Raw genomic sequence first — 13676 nt, 5'->3', positions numbered from 1 at the left:
TCTAACTCTAAACTTTATTACTTTTGCTTTAAGTAAAATAAATAGACTCTCCCAGGATTGCTTTACTAAGGTGAGCAAACTCTTTGCAAGCCTTCAGAGTTTATTGCTTTGCTGTTTGGCTTAGTATTGTGTTGTTTTGTTTGATTGGTTTAGGTTTTGTTGCTGCCGTTGTTTTTCATACCCATACTTATGTATCCTTAAAATGCTAAAGATGTACATCCATGTTGAAATTCTTTAAGACTACAGCTAGTAAAAGTCAATTTCTTCACAGTCAAAAGTTTAAGAAATCTATGATGTTCCAACTGCCTCAGCTGTATCTGACTTAATTGAAAAAGTCACTCAGTAATAGCCCTGCACAATAGACTTTGTGATTATCAATTAATTTCATGGTTAGAGACAACATAAAAAGCACATTTGAACCAGAAAAGGATTCCAGTGAGTAGAATGGAATAGTGCATATTTGGACCAGACATCCAACCAGATATTCAGGCATAATAATTAGTGTTATTTGCCGATATTATAGTTGTAGCTCCTAAGAGAAAATCCCAACAGAGCAGAAAATAGCTTAGAATAAATTTATCTTATTCAGGCAGCACGGGTTAACTTTAATTACTAATTAATCCCCCAAGAACCTTACTTCTTCTGCTCCATGAATAGATAATCCATCATCATTTAGGATTCTTCACTTCAATAAACGAGAGACTTACTGCAAACTAGGGTGAAATATTACATCAGGTTTTTTCCAGTACTGTATGGGTGAAAAGGTTGATTTAAGTCAAAACTGCTCCTTCTGTTTGTCATTTATGACTTTTTTTTCAAGTTACTCCTAAAAATTTTATATAAGTTTAATGTCAGCCATTTTAGTTTGTCAGACTCCTACCTTGCCACAGACCAATTATTTGGAAAGTGTTTAAAACTTGAAAAGAACCTAGATTTCTAAATTAAACTATACAATATTGTGGTAGACTACATTTGAATTTATTTTTTGTTTTTAAACAGCATTGCTACTGATTATATCTATTTTTAATGCTATGGTGTTTGAGCCAAAGCTGTTCCTTAAAATCATTGTCTTGATGAAATCCTGGTATACCTTTCTTATATTTTCATTGTGTAAACTACAAAGCATAATAGACATGCACAGCATACCTCCTCAAACAGTGAAAAAACAGCACAGGCCACATCCAGCCCCCCCTTGCCAAGCAGGTCTTCACATCTGAAGCTGGATAATGTACCATTGCACAGAACTTTCAGGGCATCACTGAGTCAAGCACTGGGGGAGGGAGGGAAGTCTGTAGGCTATAATCCTGTTTTTATTTTCTAATTCCTTATATAGATTTGACTCATTTTCCCTATATGTTTCCAAAGCAGTTTTTTCTGGATGGTTGGAAGGGATACAATTGCTGAGACATTTGTTCAGCTCAGCTGTGCAAGTCTATTGTATTTCACTGGTTATTTTCAGCAAAGGAAATATTCTGTGTTTGTCTTCAGAACTCCAGACAGGAAGCAGAGAAGTATTTAGTAAGGAGTATTTGTCAAGACAATGACAAGCGTAACATGATCTTTTTCCACCTCCGAACTCAAGCATTAAGCTCTTGTCTGATGACACAGATAACGAAAATCCAAAATGCACTTCCCATTCCCATCCAACAAACAACTTCATTTGCCAATACATTCTGAGCCGTCAAGTGTAACTAATCAGAGGGTGCATCCTGAAACTTTCCAGATGACTGTAGCTGTCTGACAGATACCTGAAGTGACAAGTGTGACATTACATTTCAGCATGAAATTTAAAAAAAAAAAATAAATCCGATTTAAAGGCAAAACAGTCAAAAAAAGACTCCTGTGTCAAAACAGCTATTAAGAGCAGGATAACATCGTAGTTAGAGAACTATTTCAGGAGAAAATAGGTTACAGCTTTATACATGTACCTAAGGTTACAGCTTTATATATATGTACTATAAAGCTGCAAGCTTTTCCCTTGCAATGTAGAATCATAGAATGGTTAGGGTTGGAAAGGACATGAAGATCATCTAGTTCCAACCCCCCTGCCATGGGCAGGGACACCTCTCACTAAACCATCCCACACAAGGCTTCATCCAACCTGGCCTTGAACACCACCAGGGATGGAGCACTCACAACCTCCCTGGGCAACCCATTCCAGTGCCTCACCACCCTAACAGGAAAGGATTTCCTCCTTATATCCAATCTAAACTTCCCCTGTTTAAGTTTTAACCCATTACCCCTTGACCTGTCACTACAGTCCCTGACGAAGAGTCCCTCCCCAGCATCCCTATAGGCCCCCTTCAGATACTGGAAGGCTGCTATGAGGTCTCCACGCAGCCTTCTCTTTTCCAGGCTGAACAACCCCAACTTTCTCAGCCTGTCTTCATACGGAAGGTGCTCCAGTCCCCTGATCATCCTCGCGGCCCTCCTCTGGACTTGTTCCAGCAGTTCCATGTCCTTTTTATGTTGAGGACACCAGAACTGCACGCAATACTCCAGGTGAGGTCTCACTACTTTTCAATAACCATTAGTTCACTTGTGAAAGAGAATGAGAAGCTACTCAGATATATGCCTTCAGTGCTGGCATCAACAGCAGAGTATACTTGCAATTATTGACACAGCTGGCCTTAGAGCAGCTGACATCTAACCTGTGGAAGATGCACTATAGACACTACTCTATGAACATCAGGTCCAGTCATCTATACACCATAAAATGCAGACAGCATCACCCTTTATTAATAAGAAACTGATGAAAAAGAAAGCCAACAACAAAGCACAACCCCAAAAACAACTGAAACACCAGGACAACCAACCAACCGAAAAAAATAAACCCAACCACCCCACAAAAAAAAAATAAAAAAAAACACCAAACAAACAAAAACCAGATAAAAAGATGCCTTGTAAGAACAAAGAGGAAAGTCCACTGTATGGAAACTAACACAGCAACCACAACCCCATTAATAGTTTCTCCAGGGCAAAACTTCAGAGACCTTTCATCATATGGATCGCAGAGAGCAAAAGCAAAAAAGAGTTTTAAGACAAAGCTTAATACTTTAGGTTTTGATACTCTCAGTAGATTCTTCAGGGAACTCCCCAGTTAATGGACTATTAAGTAATACAATCAACCAAAATGAGGAGGAAAAACAGCAGAAAATTTTAATTTCACCGCTTTCTGAAAACATGCATTTTTAGGCCTACTTGAAATAAAAAGACTGAGAAGTAAAATTATGAATTTTGTCATATTCTGAGTTTTCAACTATTGTTTCCAAGGAAACATAGAACTAATAACAATAGAAGTAAATAATCTATAGCTCAAAGCTAACAAAATGCAGCAAGAGAACTAGGAATGGCAAAAAAAAAAAATGGCAGCTTGTTTTGTCCCATGTAATGCAAGAGCAACTCCACCAACAGACAGAAGTAAGCAGGAGGAGATAGGTGGAAGAACAGATGACTAAACCTTACAACTGAGAAGGCAAAAGAATTTAATGTGGTGAAAATATGGCTGATATAGAGATGAAACAATAAGACAGGTCATCATTCAGGCAGACAAGTGATCGACAAGGTGAAAACCAGAGTAAATACAAAGAGCTGGCTTTAGTACAGATGAGAAGCAACCACAATCAGTATCTTTGAGCATGAATAAATCACAATAGTAAGGTATTAGAGATGATGTCATGGTTGACATATTAATTCATTTCCACATCACTTCTACTGCAGCCTGGTCTAAGCTCACCATGGCTAATTAGCATGTCAAGGATGCTAGCAAATGATGTTCTGTTGTGATAAAGCACGCCTTCAAAACTGAAACTCACATCACAGATGCCAACTTCACAGCCAGCTTCATTACATTCTGCATGAACATAGCTACTAGACAGTGTCCATTTCCCCTGCAACAGAAACTTTATTCACCTCACCTCAAGTAGCATAAAGAAGCATACTACCTCCTTTAATTTCTCAGGCAAGAGAGATCCAGAAGTCTGGTGAAAAAAAAAAATCTATTTCTGGTGTATTGGTCAGATAACTTCTCACAACAACTTCCTACTAACTCAGAGTAGCAACTCAAGCAAGCTCTGGCATCGGTACTTTACTTAACTTTGATAATACTAATCTACTGTCTACTGTATCATTTTGCACTTCATTTTCCAGTTTGTGTCTTATGGTCTATTTTTCCTTGAGAGAGTCATATCAAAGAGTTAATTCTTGCAAGAACATAAGATTTAAAATAATGAGATGCGTAGGAGGGAGCTGAAAAGAAAGAAGTCTGGAACAGCAACATGACAAATGACTTAGAAGATATCAGTAGAATTGATACTTTATGACTTACTAAAAATAGGTACCAGACAACAACTTATTTTTAATGTTACCTTTTTTAGATATGTACAAACATGGAAGTTTTGTGTGGTGATGTTCTTATGGCTTACTTATTGAGTCACAAAACCCTTTAAAAAGTATTTTAGAATTAGCTAAAAGAACAAAATAAAAGTATTCACATATGATGGTAATTATTCTGCATATTGGCTCTTCATCTTATAATCTCCTACATAAAAATGAAGCAGAGGTGGTTAAAAATTTCTGATAAGGTTAAGAATGGAAAACATTGACAAAGTGGCAAAATGCTGAAATTTTTCCATGCAGAGTTCCACTTTCTCATGTCCATAGCATCATATCACCATAGTCTTCTGAAAGCACATTAGCAGCGTAGAAGCAGTGTGAAAGGCCAAAGCTTACCTTGGGAAAGATATAACAAAGTACCTACTTGTTCAAGGAGACCACCAATAACAAGATGGTTTGCAAAGCTTCTAGTAAGATCTTGAAGGACCAGAGTTCTGCTTTCACCCTGCTTTCTTTGATCACTCAGGTCAACCAAGACTCAAGACACCAATAAATACTATCTACTGATTGGGATTAATATTGCTATCCCTTCTCAGAGCAATGAAGCAATGGATTTTAAAGGTTAGTTTCAGACTGATTAAACATAGGATAGTGAATAATACACAATCCAGAAAAGACTGGATATAAATTGAAGACAGAATAGAAATTCCAGGCCAAGAGAAGATTGAACCATCATGTTATAAATAGATACTACTTGGCTGAGAGATGCACTTACTCAACAGGGCTAGAATCCAGAGTTATGGTAGTAAGTCACTTCATTGGCACATGAGTTGAGCTAATATGTTATAAAATTATACAGAACACCCTCCACAGTGAAAGAAGATGCGTATCACTGCAGAGACCCTCTGCTAGAGATGCCTAGAGCCCAAAGGTTTGTAAGACTGCACCTTGTGCTTGCTACTGCCAAAGTGGGACTTTTTTTACTTTAGCAATTTTCATGAAACACCCAATTTTTTTTCATATTCAGTTAAATTGAGATATTACATATTGAGTACAAGGCAGTAACTTTAGTTTTACTTTACATCATTATGTTAATGTAAATGAAGTACAGTTCCGTAGTGTTGCTTACACAGAATGCGTCATGCACCATAAAACCATTTAGGATGAAGAGAATCCAAGGACAAACTGAAGTTTTTGCCTGACCTGCAGAACTAATAAAAACCCCAATCTGTGATTTTCTGAGAAGTTTATTGTGAGGCATAAACAGCCTCAGATGTGAAAAATATTAGAGGCATTGCACCTTAAAAGACTAGCCTCTTGGCAGAGAGGCATGGTGCTGCTGCAGTGGTGGGAAGAATTGCACTGGTGGATCCTCAGATATTCTGTAGCTATTGAAAGCTCACTGTATCTCATAGAGGTACAACTGCAATACATGATAGACTTCACACCCCCCCTCCAAGTGTTATCTATGACATACATGGACATAGCACAGGTGATGGGAAGCTCTTTCGTGGCAAAGCAGAGCTGAATGGTTCTAAGCAGATAACTTACATATAGGGCATAATCAAAGCAGAAAAAATAGTGCACTTCAATCAGCAATATGCAGGGAACATGCATTGTAAAAACAAGTATTACCAACATAACAGCTTCTGTTGAATTACTTACATTTTCAAATTATAAAAATTGAGCACTTGGTTGGTATTAAAAATACACATATACACATGTACACCTTCTGCATTAGCAAGCTGTCCTGTTCTGCATTTGAGAAGTTACAATGGTATGAAGCACAGCAGTTTTTTCCCCTTTCACCCCAGTGAAACACTTCCCCAAACATACTTTCTTGCTCACTTTAAATATGATTTTATTTTTCTTTTTTTTTTTTTTTTTGCTGAGGAGCTCAAGTTTGTCTTGATTAGCTCAAGTTAACAAAGCCTTCACAGCAGCACTGCCAGAGCTTTTCCCCCTCACCCCAGACCCAACAGCCTGTTGCACCTACACACAAGACTAGAATGCCAAGCCCTTCTTAGGAGCACTAGGAGGACTTCTCTTACCTCCTACTCCTACCTCACACAACAGATAAAGTTTATAGCTTTTTCTCCAGCTACACTGCAAATGATGCTAGCACTTGAAATAAGAGCACTCACTTCTCAGGTAGTACTGATTTACAGACAAAAAGAGTCAAAAAAGGGGTTACCGATATGAATCTGAGCAGCTTCATCCCAAGAAATGCTATCAATATAACTCCACTTCCTAAACTTAATTAATTTTGTTTTGTAAGAATTTTTGTAAAAACACCTGCGTAATTCTCTAAAAATCCTGAGCAAAACCATATGTATATTAAATTCATACAGTAGTACGCAATATCCAGAAGGTTATAATGATGATGATCTGTCTGCTTCCACCCCACGAGCACACTTGAAGGCACCTAAAAGTTTCCACCATTAGACCATCAGCATTCTGACTCCTGTCATGCAGTTAGGTGCATATGCATATGGACATCCAGATGAAGAAAAGACAACATAGGCAGAAAGATTAAGCTAACCATGTAAGAAACAAACAAACAAAACCATAAATGCTTATTTTGAGAGAGAATTAGAAGTATAAATAAACATGTAGCAACAGTAGGGTCAAATATCAATTAGAATCAGAGCTGTGAATACTGCAGTTACCTAGGCAACATCTGCTTCTTTTTCTGTTTAGGTTTTCATCCTTATAAAGCAATTGAAAAAGTAACTGAGGGTTTTCTGAAATTATTCAGATGTCTTTGATGGAAGCCATAATATATATGTGTATATATGTATAAAGTACTGTCTCAAGGGACAGATGTCAGATTTTATACACAAAAATGTGTATTTTAAAAACTCAAAACACTTTCATGAATTCGGAATGACAAAAGAACTTTAAACCACCTGAAGTTAATGCCTAGGCCAAAATACTCAAACTTACTTCAATACAGTAAGTAACGTTTGAATGATTTCTGTCTTGTATAACTAAATCCAGTTCATGAATCGGTTCTACTTCATCTCAGCATTTTATATTTCTCCAAAACAAAAAAAAAAACCCAAACCAAGAAACAAGATTACTGCATCATGAAAATCTTTGAAGAACATCCAAGAGCATGGCAGGTTGGCAAAGCTTCAAAATCCAGTGGGGTATATGCTGGAATATTTCAGAGTTAATGAATCGGTCAAATCAACCACTTCTTGTAGCTTATGTAATGGATTATCCTACACAGAGAAATTCTATGATTGAATTTGGTTTCCTTCAACAGTAATATTTACTACCATTAAAGTCTTTAAGCTCAAAAGAAAGTGCTCAAAGGCAAATTTGTACACAGAAGACAGATTATTGCATTAACTGAAATTCACCGATTTGCTCTTGCTGCAAAATGAGAGTAGTTATCAGATTGGAGTAAAGAACAAAAAGACATTTCTGAGATGTTAATCTTTATGAGATGTTAAATTACTTGTAAAAATCTCAAGAACAACAAAGGAATTAGTCAGACTTATTTTCTCAAGAAATGAGAGTGGCTGAGCTAATTGGATCATGTAACATACCGAGAACATAATTCTTCAGTAAGTCTGGTGAATTAATCAGTGAGGTTCAGTAAGAACAGACATCTTGGCATGGACAAACAATAAAACTAGCAAACACTTTTTTCTGTCATCTGTCAATTTTGCCCATTTCATTTTGAACCTGGTCTTGAGCAATACCTCGTGATCCTGAAAAGCATATGAACAGGATAGTGTATGGGCTTCTCAAGCAAGGTGAAAGGATTTCACTGCATAAATTAATAGGAAAATAACCCTAGTTATGTGAAAAATATAAGCAGCTAATTCCATATTGATATTAAAAAAAAGCAAAACAAAACAGAACAAAAAGACACACCACCCTTCATTTATACCTATACTGGTGATATCAACCCATTTGGGTAATCGCTGCACATATCCTAAATCCAAGATGATCAATTTCTTGTCTGGCTGCACTTCTAAACCTTAATTATTCATAACATCCAAATTAGAGGTTATTAAAGTCTTCTCCCAAACACTATGAAGTGGTTTTATTTTGCTGTTATGAAGAGTTGACACATTTGTCCTTTTCATCTTTTTGAAAAGATAATTTGTTTGTTACCCAAGTGCAAATTATGGGTTTGAAATTGGCTTGTAATTATTTTCCAGTAGTCCTGTTCCACTATTTTCTGGTTGTTGACCAACAACTTTTCTAGGTTATTAATTTTTTTCATAGTAAGAGTTTAAAAAATTCTTTCCTTGCTAAGTCTATTATGAGAAGAAAATGCTTAATGAACTGTCTCAAGAAAACAGTGTCATAGAATCATAGACTAGTTAGGGTTGGAAAGGACCTCAAGATTATCTAGTTCCAACCCCCCTGCCATGGGCATGGACACCTGTTAAAATAACACCATGTTAAAATAACACTAGCCACAGCAACAAGAATTCTGTTTTGGAGAAAATGGTGCCTTTAACAGTTGTTTTAATGGCACATTAGAAGGAAAAGGTTACTTGAGGAGGAGTGGAGAGATGAGGTGGGGGGAGCAACCTTCCCTAGTGGCCAGAAGCCTATACAAAAGGAAGCATAACCCAGGTGGTGAAGGTACCCATCTGCCATCATCCCTCTCTATCTGCAGGAGCACTGCATCAGCTGACAGCACAAAGCCACTACAAGCATAGCAATGTCTAAAGACAGACACTTAGCACCTTTCCTAACCTTAATTTGCTTGCTTCTCAGATCCACCTTCTAAAGCTAAGCCACACAGGCCTTAAAGAGTTCTGCTAAACCACCAGCTTCCACTGTTACTTTCAAAGATAACACAGTGCTTCATCTTGTCTAATCTGTTAAGATTTCAGAGATGCAAGTTTTGTCTATACAGACCAAACATCCAGCACCTGAACTGCAACTGCACCAAAAGGCATAGTGCTTATGTATAAAATTCTCCAGCCCTGAAGAATGAGAGGACAGCACTTGGGACCAGCCAGACATAGCCAAGACAGCCACAGTTCAGTGTAGTCATAGTAGAAGACTGTATTATTGACAGAATACGGAGGAAAGAAATTATCAGCTCCTTCCATTTAAGGTGGGAGTGTGCATGAGCAAGGCGGGATATTTAAGAATCACATAAGAATCACAACATGGTCACAGTTGTAGTTTAATGGACACAGCAATGATTTAATGGATATATTTTCTTACAGGTATATAAGATCTTCCATTTTACAGCACTTTCCCCTGCAAAATGCTTAGATAAACAGCTCTATTAACTCAAAATTAAGGCTACCAAGTGATATTTAGTACTGTTCCAGGATGCCCAAGTTAAGCAGTATTCAAGTAGAAAAATTGTATTTCCTTTTAAACTCTGGTTGCTTTAAACCACGTCCAAAAGCATTTCTATTGCCCACCTCCTTCTGCCTATGGAAATAAACCTCTGTACAATAAGCTTCATAATTGTGTTGATTCAGAATGCCATCAGCCCATGTTACACTAATGCTTCCTGATTGCCCATCATTACATTTGAGGTCCTACTGATCTGCATTTTTACCATTGAAGAGGATCTACAGGAGGCTCACCTCCACATCTCAGCAGCAAGGACTTGCAGCTAGTGCTTAAGCAAGGCACCCTGTGTCTTCTCAGACATTAAGCACGCAAGCACAAAAACAATAAATTTCATTTTATCCAAGTCTCACAGCACTGCCATATAACCCTAACCAATCTGGTAGCACAGCTACACTCCATACAATTTCCTGCATGCATCCTCTTTGGCTGCCACCAGCTTCAGAGGGCATAGGTAAAGCTGGTCAAGTCCCTGCATACCTCTGGGCTTTCAAATATTTTATTCTTGCTGGAACTGATATCATAAATCAATACAAGGTTCTACAAAACTTTTACTACATTAATGACAGAGCTAAGGCAGATCTAGTCAAGCAACAAAGAATTTTGCACACACATGTGCAACCTGCGGGCAAAAACATCTTTGTAAAATCCAGCTCAGTCCCTTCATGTGGGGGCAGTGATTTCAGGAAACACATGTACAGCTCCTGGCCATATTTCTTTCTTTTTGTACCACTTAATGTCTCATCAGGTTTTGCTTTAGCCATCTGCTTAAAGTATCCATGGGTGTCATGATGAAACACAGCTAATTAAGTTCTCATTCTGAAGAGAAATATGTAATTTCATAGTGGCAGGGGTCATACTAACAGAAACCAGATCTACAGAAAGCAATCGTGGCTTATTTGGCATAGCTGATTTACAGGTAGAGCTGTCCTTTTTCCCCGACCTGCCCAAAGTTTAAATTCCAGCTCTTAGCCCTTTGTACTTTTGCAATTCAGTTCTTACGACACTTTATGAGAAAGGTGGCAGAAGAGGTATAGATGGAGAGGTTGCATAGCTTTCATGTTATGTGTTTCAGCTATCACCTTCAGCATTTCAGACCATCACATTTCAGGGAAACTGGTTACTCACCTCTTGAGTAGGTCAAAGGAATTACAAAATTAAACAGGTTTGACAGATATCTTGAAAGAGCACCACACAAAATCATCTATGGATCCTCCAATTCCCCAAGTCATTTACATTTCATGCAACTGTCTCAAGCACATTTTTCCCAAGTGGTTGTTTCAAGTGTGTCCCTGCATCTTGTTGTTCTAAGACAGTCTTTATACAAGCAACCACATGAAGTAATTTCCTCAAACTCACCACAAGCTGCTTGAGCAAACCTCAGGGTCACCTCTCAGTTAGGCAGCCCATCATTTGGCTTCACTTGGTCCACCTGTGTAACACCAGGCCAGCCCACCAGCCCATAGCCTCTCCTTCTAGTTTCTAGATTCAAGCCCTTAGAAGCACAGGCACAGCAAGAAGCTAAAAAACCTCCATTATTTCATGCCACTTTTACCTTGCCTGCAGCACTAGCAAAAGTTTCTGCTGTATATTAAAAAGAAACTAACAGTCACTACATGTACATCAAACTCATCATCACACAAAAAGAGTGACCTCACAACCCTGTGCATCAATCTGATTGTGGCTGAGCCTCACAGTTAGACACTAAAACTTTGCTGTGCTAAATGACAGCTTTGATTATTTCACAGAATGGTTTGGGCTGGAAAGTACCTTAAACATCATCAGTCCAACACCCCTGCCACAGGCAGGGACACCTTCCACAAGACCAGGTTGCTCAAAGCCCCATCCAACCTGGTCTTAAACAGTGCTAGGGATGGGAGACCCACAGCTTCTCTGGGCAACTCATGGTGGGGCCTCATCACCCTCACATTGAAGAATTTCTTCCTGATATCTGACCTAAATGTCACCTCTTTCAGTTTAAAGCCATTCCCCCTTGTCCTGTCCTTACCCACCCTTATAAAAATTCCCTCTTCAAATTTCTCATAGGTCCCCTTTAGGACTGGAGGGTTGCTGTAAGATCTCCCCTGAACCTTCTCTTCTCCAGGCTTAACAATCCCAACTCTCCAAGCCTATCTTCATAGGAGAGCTGCTCCAGCCCTCTGAGCATGTTCATGCTTCCTCAGGACTCTTTCCAAAAAAAATCTACATCCTCCTTTTTGTCTAAAGATTGAAATGCAAAACATTTGGTAGTTGTTTAAAACCATAGGGCTTAATTTTTGAATTTATAGTCAAGACTTAGAGATTTTTTAATATAGAATTAATCCTTTAAATTAACTAGTGTTCTGAATAGAAATACTGCAAAGTTATTGGAGGAGGTGGAAGGAAACAACCGTACACACACGCAACCTGCGGGCAACTCAAGAGCAAGGCTGCAAAAAGTCACATTTTTCACATTAAAATACAACATGTCTGAATTTTATTTGAAATGACCACACAACTTGTTTCCACCTACAATTACATGAGATGAGGCAAAACAAAGAGTTCTGGTTAATATTTGGTTAAAATTCATATCCTTTTGTCTTAACAGTGCCATAACATTTACTTACACATTTATAACTTTGCTTGCTGAAATATAGACAAAACAAGTATATTGCACTTGTGAAAACCAAAAGATTAACACAAACTTAATGGAGTTCTTCGTCAAGTATTCACCTTCACAGCACTGAACATGCAGCTCAACACACTAGGAAAACCAGTAGATCTTTTTACTGCTGCAGAAAAAGCTATTCTTTAAAACCACTCAGTTCAGTTCTTATGTAAGCAGAGCACTCTTTGAAGTGAAAAGAAGTTTCACAAAACACAGGCTAAATAAAGATCAGAGAACCTGAAAAATCTTTGGTATTTTTATCTCTTTCTGAACCACAGAAGATAAAGCCTACATCAGAAGGCACTTCAATAACCTCCCAGACAAACAGCAGAAACACTTTACAGATGAGGAAAAACACTAAACTCCCAAGAAAAAGATTTAATAAAAGATATAAAGAAGAAAATAAGCACCCATCTCCTACCTAGCAGAGGACTGAAGCTGCACCAGTTCATTCAATGCCTTCAGCAGGCAGAGTCCCAGACTTATGCTTTGCAGTGCAGACCTCCATCAGCACCTGCTATGCAAAGGTTTCCTTTTCCACCCTACATCACACAGAGCAAACACAGCAATATCCTTCTACCCAAACCCAGAAGAGCAATCAACCTACTGATTTCAGCTGTCCTTAATATACCTCAGAGAAGTTATCACCACCAATGCCTAAACAACACAGGCATCAAAAAACCCTTCAGAGACACCTGTGAATTCTCACACCTTTAATGAATTTACCTCAGTAAATACATCTGCTGAGAGTCCATAAGTAATAGCGGAGCTTAGTTCACTGCTTATGTGCTAGAAGAACTTATATTTGACTCTAGAAATTTGTGATGTGAGTTTTTCAACTTTTATAGTTTTGCACTTTAAAACATGTAAACAGAAAGACTTCAAAATCACACCTTAATCTCTAAATAAGCTGCACTTTAATGTAGTTGAGCTGTTTTGTCAAAGCTAAAACATTTTGTTCCCATATTGATGCAGCATTTTATTGAATAAAGTATTTCTGAAATAAAACAAAATAAAACCCTCACCCAAAACTCAGGGTATTTCTTCCCAAAAAGATCAATTGAACAAACTGCATCAACCATAAGTTTTCCATCCCTCAGCTGGTTCTTTGTGAGAAGGTTCTGCCAGCTTACCGCAGTTAGGAAGGGAAGGCAGTGAAGGTCCCAGCACAATATTGCTGTTTTATTATACATCTTAGGAAGATATTTTGTCTCAAGACCAGAGAAGTCCATAGGTCTCAGCTTGTAATGCTCACACCCTTATCCTTCTCATTCCCTTATCATTCTTGGCATGCCAGCCAAAGCCACTGGGTTCGAGTGTGGATTGCAAATGCATAGATTGCATGTCAGAC

General features: G+C 38.1%; 1 long non-coding RNA gene across 5 annotated transcripts in view; it reads right to left on the bottom strand.

Moving 5' to 3' along the window:
* Positions 1-12905, bottom strand: part of LOC136010535 (uncharacterized) — a 69210-nt gene extending 56305 nt beyond the window's left edge. For all 5 annotated transcript variants that reach the window (XR_010610909.1, XR_010610913.1, XR_010610910.1 and 2 more), the window contains exon 1: positions 12747-12905. This is a non-coding gene — a long non-coding RNA (uncharacterized LOC136010535). The remainder of the gene's footprint in view (positions 1-12746) is intronic.
* Positions 12906-13676: the final 771 nt, after the last annotated feature.

The sequence above is a fragment of the Lathamus discolor genome, chromosome 3 (assembly GCF_037157495.1).
Source record: "Lathamus discolor isolate bLatDis1 chromosome 3, bLatDis1.hap1, whole genome shotgun sequence".
NCBI lineage: Eukaryota > Metazoa > Chordata > Aves > Psittaciformes > Psittacidae > Lathamus > Lathamus discolor.
Note: the sequence above shows the minus strand (reverse complement) of the source record. Positions and strands in the feature narration are given on the sequence as shown.